General features: G+C 42.5%; 1 protein-coding gene across 1 annotated transcript in view; it reads right to left on the bottom strand.

Annotated features, from left to right (window-relative positions):
* The window catches only part of LOC311224390 (uncharacterized protein), a 40,680-nt gene extending 39,358 nt beyond the window's left edge, over nt 1-1,322 (bottom strand). The window contains exon 1 of the mRNA XM_084309357.1: nt 1,234-1,322. The gene's annotated coding sequence lies outside the window, so the exon portion shown is untranslated. The remainder of the gene's footprint in view (nt 1-1,233) is intronic.
* Nucleotides 1,323-13,706: the final 12,384 nt, after the last annotated feature.

The following is a 13,706-nucleotide window of genomic DNA, read 5'->3' as shown; positions in this document are numbered from 1 at the left end:
TTCAATTTGGCTAAGGAGGCTGAGAGGAGACTTGCTTTAGCGCAGCAATGGGCTAACGTTAGCCATTTTAAGATAAATTAATATACCGTGATATATACCGTTACCGTCTATGCTTCAAATTATACCGTGATATAAATTTTAGACACCGTCCAGCCAGGGCACGAAATTAAAGCCTGCCACCCGCCATTGGCGGGCAGTTTTTACGTTTGGCGAGTGCCACTGAGAGGTCTGTCCGCCACCTGGCGTGTAGTTCATATCGATACTCTTATTTTTTTTAATCCTGTGCGGGTCTCATTTCCACCCCAAGCGCAGCTACAGTCATAATATCGATGGCTCCGGCAGTTAGCAACATTCGGTTCATATGATACTCTTATTTTGAAAAAACCTGTGGCAACGAGTCATATCCGCCCAGTCCTGCAGCGGGATACTATTGGCTTCTGCTCGTATCAACACAGAGGCAGTCTGCTCTAGTCTAGAGCGGACCTCTAACGCTACTGTTTAAATAATGATCCAGTCAACTATTCACTTTTAGTTTAATACATGACGAGGCATTGTCTAACAGTATCTAGCTGGCTAGCTACTAGGGTTGGGCACCGAAAAGCGGTTCTAATAGGAACCGGTTCCTAACTTCCGGTTCTGGAACCGGAAGTAACATATTTGAATTTCGATTCTAAATTTCGATTTTTTTTTTTTTTTTACTTTTTTTTTTTTACTTTAATACCCTAGTTACAGTACAGCAACCAAATTAAACTGTATCAAGTCAACTGAAAATGTGAATAGTATGATTTTCTTTTTGAAATAAAAATAAAATAAAAAATCTCCTTCGAAATAAGCTGTGACCTGTTTTGACCTGCACCTCAAAGAATCGGAATCGAGAATCGTTTAGAACAGGAATCGATAGAGAATCGGAATCGGAACCGGAATCGTTCAAATCCAAACGATGCCCAACCCTACTAGCTACTGATAGCTGCTGATATCAACAAATGCTCCAGCAATAGTCTAATAAATAATAATAAAATAGTGCATAATACCTCCGTTCGCTCCTTAGCTCACGTTAGCTCTATATGTCCCAGTAAACTAAATAGTTCACTGAGGCGTTGTCTTAACGTTATCTAGCGGGCTAGCAGTAGCTACAGATAGCTCCTGATATCAATGTCTTATAACATTGATTCAATGCGTATTCTAGCTGAGGGCATGCTGAATGTGATTGATCAAAGCACAGTAACGTTATACCAATAGGGTCCAGCTGCAGCGCCGGAGAATCCTTGCATGCTGAATGTAGAGTATAGGGTCCAGCTGCAGCGCCGGAGTATCCTAGCTGGAGCTGGAGGCTACTCGAGTATACACACAGACAGTGGAGCTGTTTGCAGATAGCGAGCATTTTGACTTGTTGAGTGGTGGCGTTAGCACGTGGTAGCCTCCACTCTCCCAGACCGACTGTGGGGGGTAAGTGCGCAGCGACCAGGAAGGGGATTGGGAATTGGCATAACGACTAACATTGGGATGGGAGAAAATCGGAGGAAAAAGGAGGGGGGAAAAGATTAAAAAAAAAATAAAAAATTAAAATCAATCAATGCCGTTAGAAAATCAGGATTTCTGCGACCTACACCTGCTGTCTTTTCAGCTGAGGCGCACTGATCCTGAGCATCAAGTCTGGTTAGAATTAACGAGACTGAATCCACCTTCGAGGAACAGGGAAAGCATGGATTCAAACATCAGGTTAAATGAATCTGGATAATGGGACTGTTGATCGACTTAGTTGAACCAGGTACGGGGAATAGGGCTCAGAACTCCGTGGATTACAGTCAGAGTACAGTCCGCTCGACTATGCGAGCACCTTTATTATAGTCTTACCAATAGCAATAGATTTTAGAACGCCTAGATTTAGCAATAGTAATGCCTTGCTTTGTTAATCATAACGTTGATGCAGTAGCGTATGTCGTTGTGTTGACTGTAACGGACATGATAACAACATAACAGTGTACACATTAAAATTGCGATAATCAATGCAGTTGAATTTTCCCCTTAGGATCGATGCATTGTTATAATAGCGTAGGGTCACGTGGGGTCAGTGGCCAATCAGAGCGCAAAACTCGAACGCGGAAACATTACTTTTGTTGTCGAAAGTATTCACGCGGCCTAAACACGTTTCGCAATTATGCCACATCAATGTGGAACATCCTACCCACAGCCGTAAAGAAATGTGACCCACATTCAAAACCGCTCTCAAAGAGCACCTAGGGGAGACTGAGATTGAAACTGGCCCCGTAAATGTCCAATAACAATCCCAACAAAACAGGAGCAGTCGAAACGAGAGAGAGAACTAATGGCCGGCTAAGCTAACTAGGCTAACATCAACCCCACGAGCGATAAGAAGCAGCTGTGGACGCTGCTAAGAACACAGTAAGAGCGGAGAACTCCCCTCTCAACCACTGAAGACATACAGCTAGAAAACACATTTCAGTCACTACCTGACGAGCCTAGATCACCAGGAGGACGGGGCTCAGATGCCAGTCCCACGCCGAGGACATCAACAGCAGGCCAGACTCGCTCGGAGGAAACGGCTGATGTGACGTTCAAGAACGATCTGGTTATTTTGAACCAAGGGAACGTAGTTTGTGGCTGCAGCCCCGGACACCATCGTTTTTTCGCGACAGCGCCACCTACCGTATTGGATGACCAAGGGCCCGAATCCAAGACAAGGGACGATGAATGATGATGAATGAATGATGAATGAAAACTTTATTTAACAGATTGCAGAATGGGTACAATACAGTACGGCTCAATACACACAATTGTTAAGGGGATGCAGACCAGAGAAATACGTTTGTCTTGTTTACATCAGGGTCCCCAATTTTCAATTACTGACATTTATGACATACACACATACATGACATCATGACATTTATGGCATAGGGACATACATGACATACAGGATTACAGGTATATACTATATAGTACTGTTTTGTGACATATACGATATGCAAATATATAGTACTGTTACCCAGAGATCCTAACAGTAAATATATACATATTGTGATATAAATGAGCCCGAATAATGAATGATGACGTCAGGAGCAGGGACTCAATCGGCGGTCATGATTGAACTCAGGTGTTACTGATTGCGGTCGGGAGGAGACGCTGAGACTATTCAAAAGCCAGTGGGACTCGGGGATGAGGGTCGGCGCACCTCGCTACATTTGGTACCAGTACCCTGTTAGGATTCCAGGGAGGAGGGATCGATCGTGGTTAGGTAGGACCACCGGCGACGAAGAAAAGACAGCGAGCGGCACAGGTTCTGTATAGTGATAGGAGGGGAGGCCTATCCTCCTGGAGCTATACGAGGGACCGGGAAATAGAGGGTGCTGCTGTATCTAGCTCCCATAACGCTACACTTGAACGTTCTTGCGAATGCGAGTCTGACTGCCAGGGTAAACGCCACAACCTGGTGTACTCGCCGTCAACCGAGTCGTTTTCCCGGAGCGTTGGACGGTGTCCAAAGAACAGACCCCCCCGGGAGGGTCGCGCCGCGAGGGCGAGTTAAAGGTGACATGCATTATAAATGTCATTTTTCAGTCTCTAGCATTGTATTATAGTAATAGGAGTTAGTATCAATGTGTTTTACAGTCTAAATACCATATTGGCGGATTGCTCTGATTCAGCTCAGACCATTTCCTGCTCCAGTAAATTAGGCCATCCTGATTTGAAGGCCTGAGTGATGTCACTCAGGCTCTGGGTAGCGGACAGTGATGTGATTGGCTCTGTGGTTTATAGCCCTTTACACAAACATTAAATAACAGACCTTTCATTACAATACTATAATAACAGTAGTAGCCACTGCCAGAATAGTGACACATGTATCGCGTGTGGTGAGCACACGCATGCATGCACAACGAAGACAGAAGATTGCGTTGTCTCAATAATTTTTAAATGAGCTCAAAGTATGAGCTCACTAGGGATGGGTACCTTTCACATTTGAACCGATACCGGTACCGGTACCTGTGAATCGATACCGGTACCCAACGGTACCTTTTTTCGGTACTTTAGTCTCAAGAAATTTAATTTACCTACCTCAGTCGTAAAAAAAAAAATCCAAACTTCAAATAACTACAATTTCGACAGTTTTCGGCTTGTCATTGCTCCGACTGCTTTGTTGTTGAATCAAGTCAAATCCTAGGTAAGCATATATTGTGCGTGTGAACGTTGACATGAAAAGAAAAAAGTAAAAAAAAAAAAAAAAAAGTAAAAAAAAAGAAGTTGTAAAAAAAAAAAAGAAAAAAAAAAAAAAAAAAAAAATTCGGTTTCTCACTTGATTCGATACTCGGTAGTACCGACGTGTTTCGGTTCGGTACCTCAAAAGTACCGAATTCGGTACCCATCCCTAGAGCTCACTGACTGAAATTTCCAACAAAAAGCATCAATTGTCAAATAATATTGATCACATTAACTAGACTAGATGTTTTTGAAGAAATTAGAAAGGGAACAACAACTTAACCCTTGTGTCTGATCAGATTCTTATTTTTTTGATAACTTTGCAGTGATTATGTTTGTAGCCAATATATGTGGCAAAGGTGTGTAATCTTTGAATTATCTTGGAATTATTTTGACTTTCTCTTTCATAAATTGTTTATTCAACTTCAGCCCCAATCATAACCACCACATATTGTTTTTTGTAATGTCATATTTAACAACTCCTTTCAGAAAAGTGGGAGTATTTAATTTTTTATCTGAAGTTGAATAAAATATTTATGGGAAAGAAAGTGGGAAATTATTTCAACATTATAATCTTTTTATGGCGTTTTTCAATTTAGTCCCCTAATATGGTAAGAGTATAACACTTTAGTTTTCAGACACAAGGGTTATATTATTTATTTGTTTTAACATTGGGCTTTTGACAGGGGAGATGATGCATTGCATGGTAACGTTAGCTAGCTAACATCCACATGTTTATTTTTATCACTGACTAACCTGCTGGTTCCTTGACCTTGGTGCAAGAAAACATTTGATAAATGTTGCCGGATTTAGCAGCATCTCCTGTAAGGGCCTTTCTTTTTCTTTGTTTTATCCCTCTCTCCTCCACCCTTTCTCTTTCTTCCACTGTCCATCTTGACATCAACGTTAATTGACTTTCGCTCTACTGTATCTCTCCCGAGTCCCTCACTACCTGGCTCATTGCCTGGCTGTTATTCTGCATCTGAGTGCCATCTGCCATTCCATTCGCCGCCTCCGCCGAATCAGTTGTATCGCCTGGTCCCGCCTCCACCAATCACAAGCGGCAGCACGGCTCCATTGTGTGTGTGTGATCCGTGTGAGGGAGAGAGAGTCAGATAGTTCTCCAACTCTGTCGCAGACAGTGAAATCCTGGTTGTTCCCCACCCACCTAGGTTATCTAACTATCGCGCCGCGCCGCCGCCACAACTAGAAACAATGGCCTGACAAAAAAATAAATAAAAAAATTATAATAAAAAAAATATAATAATAATTTATATATAATTTTTTTTTATCTGTGCAGGCCAGGCCACCGGGAAAACTCCCGGTGCTCCCGATGGCCAGTCCGGGCCTGCCCGAAACCCTTTACGGTACCCGATTATTCCCCCTGATTAGTAACCCCTGGACCCCTGTATGAATTGATTATGTTGTGTAGTAATGTGTCCTATATATTGTGTATGAGGCCTGAGTACTAATGTACCTAGTTGGAGGGTGGCGGAGGACGAGCAGAGAGGGAGGGGAGACTGGTAACGGGAGGTGATTCCATAATATTCACGTGGACCAGTTGGTCGGCTGTAGAGTGTGTGACTATAATAAGTGCATCGACCGTACCTCGTTCAAACTAAGGGTTTTTACCTATATATAAGTGTGCTGTGATATGTGCTCTACCTAGAGGTGAAGGGTTTTTACCTATATATAAGTGCTTAACCTAGAGGTGATATAATTTACCTAAGGGACGCCTTACTGTAACCGCTGTATTCTCTGGTTCTGCTAACACCGTCATGTCTCAGGAGGGGATATTCGTATCGGCCTCATGGGCATATGGCTCATATGTTTTAACTAATAAACCTTGTATCTTTTGTAACCTGGTTGTGCTGTTGACTCATTGATTTGATTGATTGATTGATTGATTATTACATTGGTGACAGCTGTGGGATATCTATTAAAATGTCATTGCCTGGAAATGAACAACAGTCGACTGAGGCAAGCACAAGTCGATCAGACATGTCTTCCCCTAGTAGTAATCTGGCTATGTCCCGACCCATTTTTATGCCTGAAACTTTCACCGGTGTGGGCCGGGAAGCGTGAACACTTAAGGCAACTAACTTGTGCTTCCGCGTTTCTCTGATTGGCCACGACGCCCACGTGACCCCGCGCTAGCACGCCCCCTTATCCACGCCTGCCACTACGCCGCGCCAAGCTCCTCTGTGTGTTGCAGCGTGCGGCAGAGGTCCCTGTGTGTTCTCGCCTTCCTCAATTTATACGCATGGAAGTATTGACTACGCCGTAACGAATCATTAAAAGAATATACCGTTAACTGGAATATGTTGTTTCTTTACACATGTGTTGGATTATGTCATTGGTTTGTCATGACAAACAAATAAAAAAATCGCGATTTACCCGGTGGCTACAACAACACACAGTGACTACATGTAGGTGACCGTAGGGCGACTTGATGGATTGAAATGGAAAACTTGAGGCTCAGAAGACAGACTCATTGGAGTCTTCTCTAAAGACACAGGAGGGGGGGAAACAGCTGAATTCAATTCGCACGGGGTGACGGATGAGCCGAGAGAAAATAACCAACCGTTAGTAATCTCCTCAGGTAGTGCTTCACCTCCCCTCTCCACATACGGCCTATAGATCAGAGCCAGGATTCTGTGTGGCTTCAACACAAACAGCAACTGTGTGTTGTTGTAGCCAGCGGGTAAATCGCGATCTTTTTATTTGTTTGTCATGACAAACCAATTACATAATCCAACATATGTGTAAAGGCACAACATATTCCAGTTAACGGTATCTTTTTTTTAATGATTCGTTACCGCGTAGTCAATACTTCCATGCGTATAAATTGAGGAAGGCGAGAACACACAGGGACCTCTGCCGCTCTGCCGCGCGCTGCAACACACAGAGGAGCTTGGCTCGGCGTAGCGGCAGGCGTGGATAAGGGGGCGTGCTAGCGTGTGCGTCGTGGCCAATCAGAGAAACACGGAAGCACAAGTTAGTTGCCTTAAGTGTTCACGCGGCTGGGAATGGTCGGACTGGGCTGAACAGTTTGAAATGGCCGCTGGTGTTAATAATTGGAGCGAATCATTGAGACTAAAATTCATGAGTCTTCTCTTGTCAGGTCGAGCCCGAGAGGTATATGGTGGGTTATCGACGACAGCTAAAGCTAATTATGTCTTATTAAAAGAAGCGATGGGTAGATGCTTAGAACCATGTGATAGCGATGATGATTGGAGCAGGGCTACCTTATCTTCCCGTAAGAGGCTACATAAGGAGAATATCAGAGCATTTGGTATTGCGCTTCGGAGGCTGGTTGTTAAAGCGTACCCCTCAGCGGACTCCCACACCCAATATTTATTGGCTAAAGACCATTTTATTTCCAATGTTGGGAATGGGGAATTGCGAGTTAGTCTTCGCAGTGCCAAACCTACAACCTTAGAGGCTGCCATTAATCTCGCTGCAGAATTGGAGCTGATTAGGGAGTTGGAGGGCAGTAAATTGGCCTCTGATGCACAGGTGCGTGGAGTCACTGAACAATCTGGGCGTGACAAACAAACGGATACGCTGCTTGGGGTCGTAGAGGGCCTGCGGCAGGAAGTTAAGTCTCTGAAAACCACTGTACAGACTATAGCCAATCCAAGCCAATGAATGAATGAATGAATGAAAACTTTATTAACAGATTGCAGAATGGGTACAGTACAGTACAGCTCAATACATACAATTGTTAAGGGGATGCAGACCAGAGAAAGACTTTCATCTTGTTTACATCAGGGTCCCCCATGTTCCTAAACCTACACCTACAGTGTCTGCCCCCCTTCCATACTCTATTAGAGCCCCCATTCCCCCGACTAGACGTGAGGGAGAAAGAGAAGGGGGTTGCTGGGAATGTGGGTGTAATCGTCACTTCCGACGCGACTGCCCTTATTTACAGGAAAACTAGAGGGGGTGTGCACAGAGGGTCAAATGCCCGCCCCCATTTCTGAGTCTACTGTGGCCCCTGACAGCTTGAAGGGTGGTTCGGGATATCTCCAAGCTAAAATAGGAGGGTTAGACTGTCATGTACTTGTAGATACTGGAGCTTCTAGCTCGGTCATTCCTAAACAACTGTGGCTCTCTGCTACAAAAGGGGGATGTGATCTGGTAGATTATGATGGGCAGGCTACAGCAGCTAATGGTGGGGGGATGGGCATTCTAGGGTGCTGGCAGACGGTATGTCAACTGGATTCACTCGCGCTGGTAGCAACATTTTTGGTTGCTGACATTCCCTCTGATGAGATATTGCTTGGATTTGATTTTCTTTCAACATATGGTGCGGTGGTCGATTTGGGAAATATATACATACGGTGGGGAGGAGACTGTATTAGGAGGGGGTGGGGGGGGGGGGGTTGGACATTTACAGTGGCCAGTTTCGAATTGCAGCCCCCGTAGGTGCTCTTTAAGAGCGGTTTTGAATGTGAGTAGGGATTCAAATTTCTTTACGGCTGTGGGTAGGGCGTTCCACATTGTTGTGGCATAATTGCGAAACGTGTTTAGTCCCTTGTTTGTGCCGAATCTGGGTTGCACATGATTTGTGGAACTCCCTCTGGTGTTGTGGGCGTGGTATTCACTGACCTTTGGGAAGTATTTCGACATGTACATGGGTACCTGTGTGGTGTAGTGTATCTTGTACACCAGGCCCATTGCAGGTTGCTGTACTCTGTCGTCTACTCTAAGCCATGCTAGGTAGTCAAAGTGGGCAGGGGTGAGGTGGGTTTTAGGAGTAAGGTTAAGTAGTAGGCTGACCAGTTCGTTTTGTGATGTTTGTAATCTTGTTTTTAGCGCCTTTGAGGTGCTTTGGTACCATGAGGGGCAAGCATAGTCGTAGTACCCTTGAATGAGTGCTCCTGCCAGAGTCTTCAGGGTGTTCTTGTTTACCAGAGAGGAGATCCGGTACAAGAATCTAGTTCGTTGGTTGACTTTTTTGATTACATTGGATGCCATTTTGTCACAGGAAAGATTTGCCTCTAGGATGGAACCTAGGTATGTAATTTCATCTTTCCTTGTGACAATATTGTCACCCACTTTAACTGAGAAGCCGTCTGTCTTGCTGAGTTTGTTATTTGATCCGAAGAGAATGGACTCTGTTTTACCCAGGTGTAATGATAGTTTGTTATCAGCGACTGGAGAGTGATTGCCATAATATGTCACCTAGCAGAAAGGAACCATGCTTTGAGAGGGCATATAGATGCGCTATATGACCCACATAATGGCAATTTCCTGTCGCAGGTGGAATTGATGGCACAATTTGATCCAATCTTGAGCGAACATTTGAGGAGGATTCAAAACAAAGAAACAAAGGTGCACTACTACCTGAGCAGTGCAATTCAAAATGAAATCAAAGCACTGATTGGAGACAAAATAAGTGATGAGATAGTCAAACAGGTGAAACAAGCTAAATACTTTTCCATCATAATAGACATTAGCCACACAGAACAACAAGTCTGGTCTTGAGAGTAGTGAACTGCGAGCCATCAGTTGGTGCAGCCATCTCGGACATGACTGGGTAGCCTTCGGGAGAGGTGTTAGTTGGACAATGCCTAGGCTACCCAGTCATGTCCGCTTCCATTCATTGTGCTAAGCTAGGCTAACATGCAGCCAGATAGCTTTCTACTCAACGCACAGAGAGGAGACTGGTATCTTCTTGTCTCTCTCTGGAGAAGACGGTAAGCTAATCCTTTAAGCACTTAACAGTCAAATCAGTGACCAGATAGAAGGCCAGGATTGACAGTGTGAAAGTGGTGTGTTACTACCTGCCAGAGATCATACAAGCACCGGCTGTTCTCAAACCCTCTCAATGCAGAAGGACTCTGAGTCAATGTCCACAGCAACCAGCATAAAGGGGCGAACTAATGACATGGCGATTTGTACTGTGCACTGTAATCTGGTACAATATATTGTATTATATTTCCTTTTACATTACATTTTGATGTGAGTGGGCAGCATTTGCAATAGCCTTATAATTGATATATTTATAGTGTGTGTTTAGTATATGTGTAGTCTATTTGTTGTCGTCTGTGTGTGAATGGGTGAGTGAATGGGTGAATCTGAGGCATAAGTTGTAAAGCACTTTGGATAGAGGTGCTATATAATTGCAGTCCATTTATCTTTGTAAAAGCCAAACAATACAAAATGTTGTTAATTTCAGTTGCAGTGGTTGTAAAACCACCTGGTCACATATTATCCTTATCCTATTATCCTAGAGGCTGTGCACATAATATTTGGAATGCCTATTTTTCCTCTGTGTTTGAAGAGATGACAAGAGAAATATGTCAACAAAAATGTAATAATTTGGTGTATTATTACTGGATTAATATCATGCTTTACCTACTCTCTAATTGCACAGAAATTAGGCATTGGTTTATCAGTGGTTATAGGCAGCCACGTTGGAAGAAATAACTACACAAACATTCAGAACCTTTAGAAAGGTGTGGAATGAAAGTATTGCTTTTCCCCTAAATCTTTTTTTGATTAATGAATTCATCATTTCAATATTTTTTGCGGGTCCAAAATGATTGTTGTTGTTTACATGTTGCAGGCATGTATCCCCTCCCTACTTACAATTTCCCCACGTGGAATGCACCCGATTGGATAAAAGTCATTCTGGTGTTAAATGTTAATGGTGCTAAATGTTATCTATAGTACCTTTTATGCCCCCTTAACGAGTTAGCAGTTATAATGCTAAGCAGGAAATGTTTGCATCAAGTTCAAGGCCATATAATTCTTAATTTTTAATATTTAAAAAAAAAAAATCAGGACGAGCACTAAGAGCATAACATCAATATATCTGTAAAAGATTACAACTATTTCCGAATTTTAACCACTTATCTTCCCATTTGTTTGATAGTAAATCCCTTTTTATGAAAAAAAAAAAACGCAGAAATCTGCATCTAGTTCATATTTATACAAGTTTTCAACCCCATATTTCAGCGTGGAAAACATGCACCAATTCCTTGTGAAAAATAATCTGTCTTTATATTTACAAATGAATGACTAATTCGGTCAGAAATAGCGTAACTAATAACGTTAGTAAGCGCTGCTTTTTGCTTATTATACACGCGGGGATACAGTAAACGTTTCTCCCGGTACATTCTGAAGACACACCGCTGTCTGTTGAAGAACCAGCCCTCTTCCGCTCTTCCTCACTCTGCTAGTGAGAGCAGAGCCGCGCGAGGGGGGCGGCGCCTCGGCACAGCTCAGCCGCTGTGACACGAGGAGGAAGGAGGAGAAGGGAGTCCTTCCAATCGTTGCTCTCTATCCGCGCCCGCCACCCCCCCCCCCCCTGATATCACCCTCTTGGTCCAAGTAGGATGCACAATGGCCCGGTTCTTGGCTGGCTACATCAGTCATAGTGCAACTGCGCCACCGTGTGTCATAATTCGGTAACAGACTTCCTGGAACATCCACTGGCTCACGGCAGTATGAAAATAGCGTTTATTTGATAATTACAGCAACAATTGAATGAATGAGTGCAGATTAAAAATCAGTGTTTTAACATGGGAGTCAATGGGAAGAAAAAAAACCACTAGGTTAACCCACAAGCTAAGCTCTATAACTTCTTTTTTATAGGTATTCTAATGATGATCGTTTTACATATTCGATATATATGGACAATGAGCAAACTGACACAATTTCATGACATAATAATCAACACAGCCATCGTTGTACACAGAAACACAAAGAAATATAGGCAAAAAACACAAAATAGTCGCTAAGGGGGCAGAAGAGTTCAAACAACTGTTGCAATAGCAAAGAAAAAGGCTAAATCCCTGATTCATTCTTACTAGCTAACCCTCTTCCTTGAGACTCTCATAGGAAGGTAGCGATGTCATAGTGAAGTAAGGCAAATTAATGTGGGTTATTTTCATAGCAACCATTTCCAATATAGCAACTGGGGGAAAAGTGGGTTGTCACTAAGTGGCCAAGCTGCAAAGTAAATACATCTCCATGTATTCGAAACTCGATTATGACAAAAATACTTTTTTTCCCATTTCTATTTTAGGTTAAGGGGCTACGGTTAGGGTTCAGACAAGGGTGAGGTTTATAAACAACTTTTTAGTTGAAGATTATGATGCGTTCCGGCATTGTAGCTTAGTCAACTAGTGGCAATGCTGGAAAAGAGGGCATGTCCATGTTTCTAAAGTGACAACAATAACATTCTAAAAGGACCAAGGTTTATTTCCTGTTGCAATGCAAGAAAACTATACAAGAAAGAAAGGAATGCGATGGAATACCAGCTTTCTATGCTCTGCTTGGTGCCAGTTATATTGAAGCCTGTATTAAAATTGTAAATATACAAGCTATCTGAGGAAAATATATCAACCAATATATCAAACATCAAACAGCAGATGATTCTGAGACAAGGAGATGGCTGATCCCTTTCAACTCAATGTCGGCCGAAAGTTTCGAAACTGGGCACCAATGTGGGTTCACCCGCTTCACGGTGACGTGATGACCCTTCCTTATTTTATAGTTTCCTTGTTGCAATGTTTGCTAATGCAATAACTGACAGGAAATACAATTGGGTCGAAACTGTTCCCTAGCAACAGAATTCCAGTGAAACTCATTTGCTCATCCTATTTAAAACAGAAGAAATGATGCCGGCTAGTAACAAATTCAAGAGAGGTTTTATTATGAATATGGCACCTGTCAGATGATCAAAACCGGGTTACAGAAACACAACCGTGTATGACATGTTTCTCTGAACGGATGAAAACATACTAAAAAGTATAAAACAAGAACCCTGTTGTAAAAATGAAGTATGTACATTTTCGGATTTGCAGCATTATTCATGGTAATAAATGAAATCATAAAAAGATGTTTTTTTCTTTTTGAGAAAACAATAAAAAAATAAGCCAGGCACTCAAAGTTAGCATCCGTTAGTTATGTTGTTTTTCTTTTGTTCTTCTTCTGAGAGGAAAAAAAATCTAACAAAACAAATAAAATAGAAATGTACCATAGTTTTCTCTTTTTTAATATTTTAATTTGTTTGTATTTAGAATTTTATAACACTGTTAACATTGATACTAAGAGAATTCCCTCTCTCCTGTATTTCGGCTACTTGGCACCAAGTTCCTCATAAAAGAATCTGTATAATTGTACAAGAAATAGTTAAAAACACAGACACAGTCTTCACAGGTAAATGAAGTGATTTTTCATATTTGTAATTTTTAAACACTATGTATTCGACAGCAGCTGTGATTAGGTTCTTAAGTTTTAAAATCACCAGCAATTTTTCTCATTTTTCGACACAAACACAGAAAACATTGAAACAGCTTGGTTCGGCTGTTTGGTTTTTGTTACATATGGGTGTATTTCCTGGTCCACAGTGTTTCGTCTGAGATATAGCCCCGCCCCCCTCCCCCGTCCTACCCCCCCCCCCCCCCCCCCTTAACCAATGGGGTTGTCTCATTTGTTCCCGCTCAAAATCGTTGTTAGGTAGAAAACACTAAAAC

This window comes from Notolepis coatsorum, assembly GCF_963971535.1.
Source record: "Notolepis coatsorum genome assembly, chromosome: 2".
Taxonomy (NCBI): Eukaryota; Metazoa; Chordata; class Actinopteri; order Aulopiformes; family Paralepididae; genus Notolepis; species Notolepis coatsorum.
This window is presented reverse-complemented; position numbering and strand designations above follow the sequence as displayed.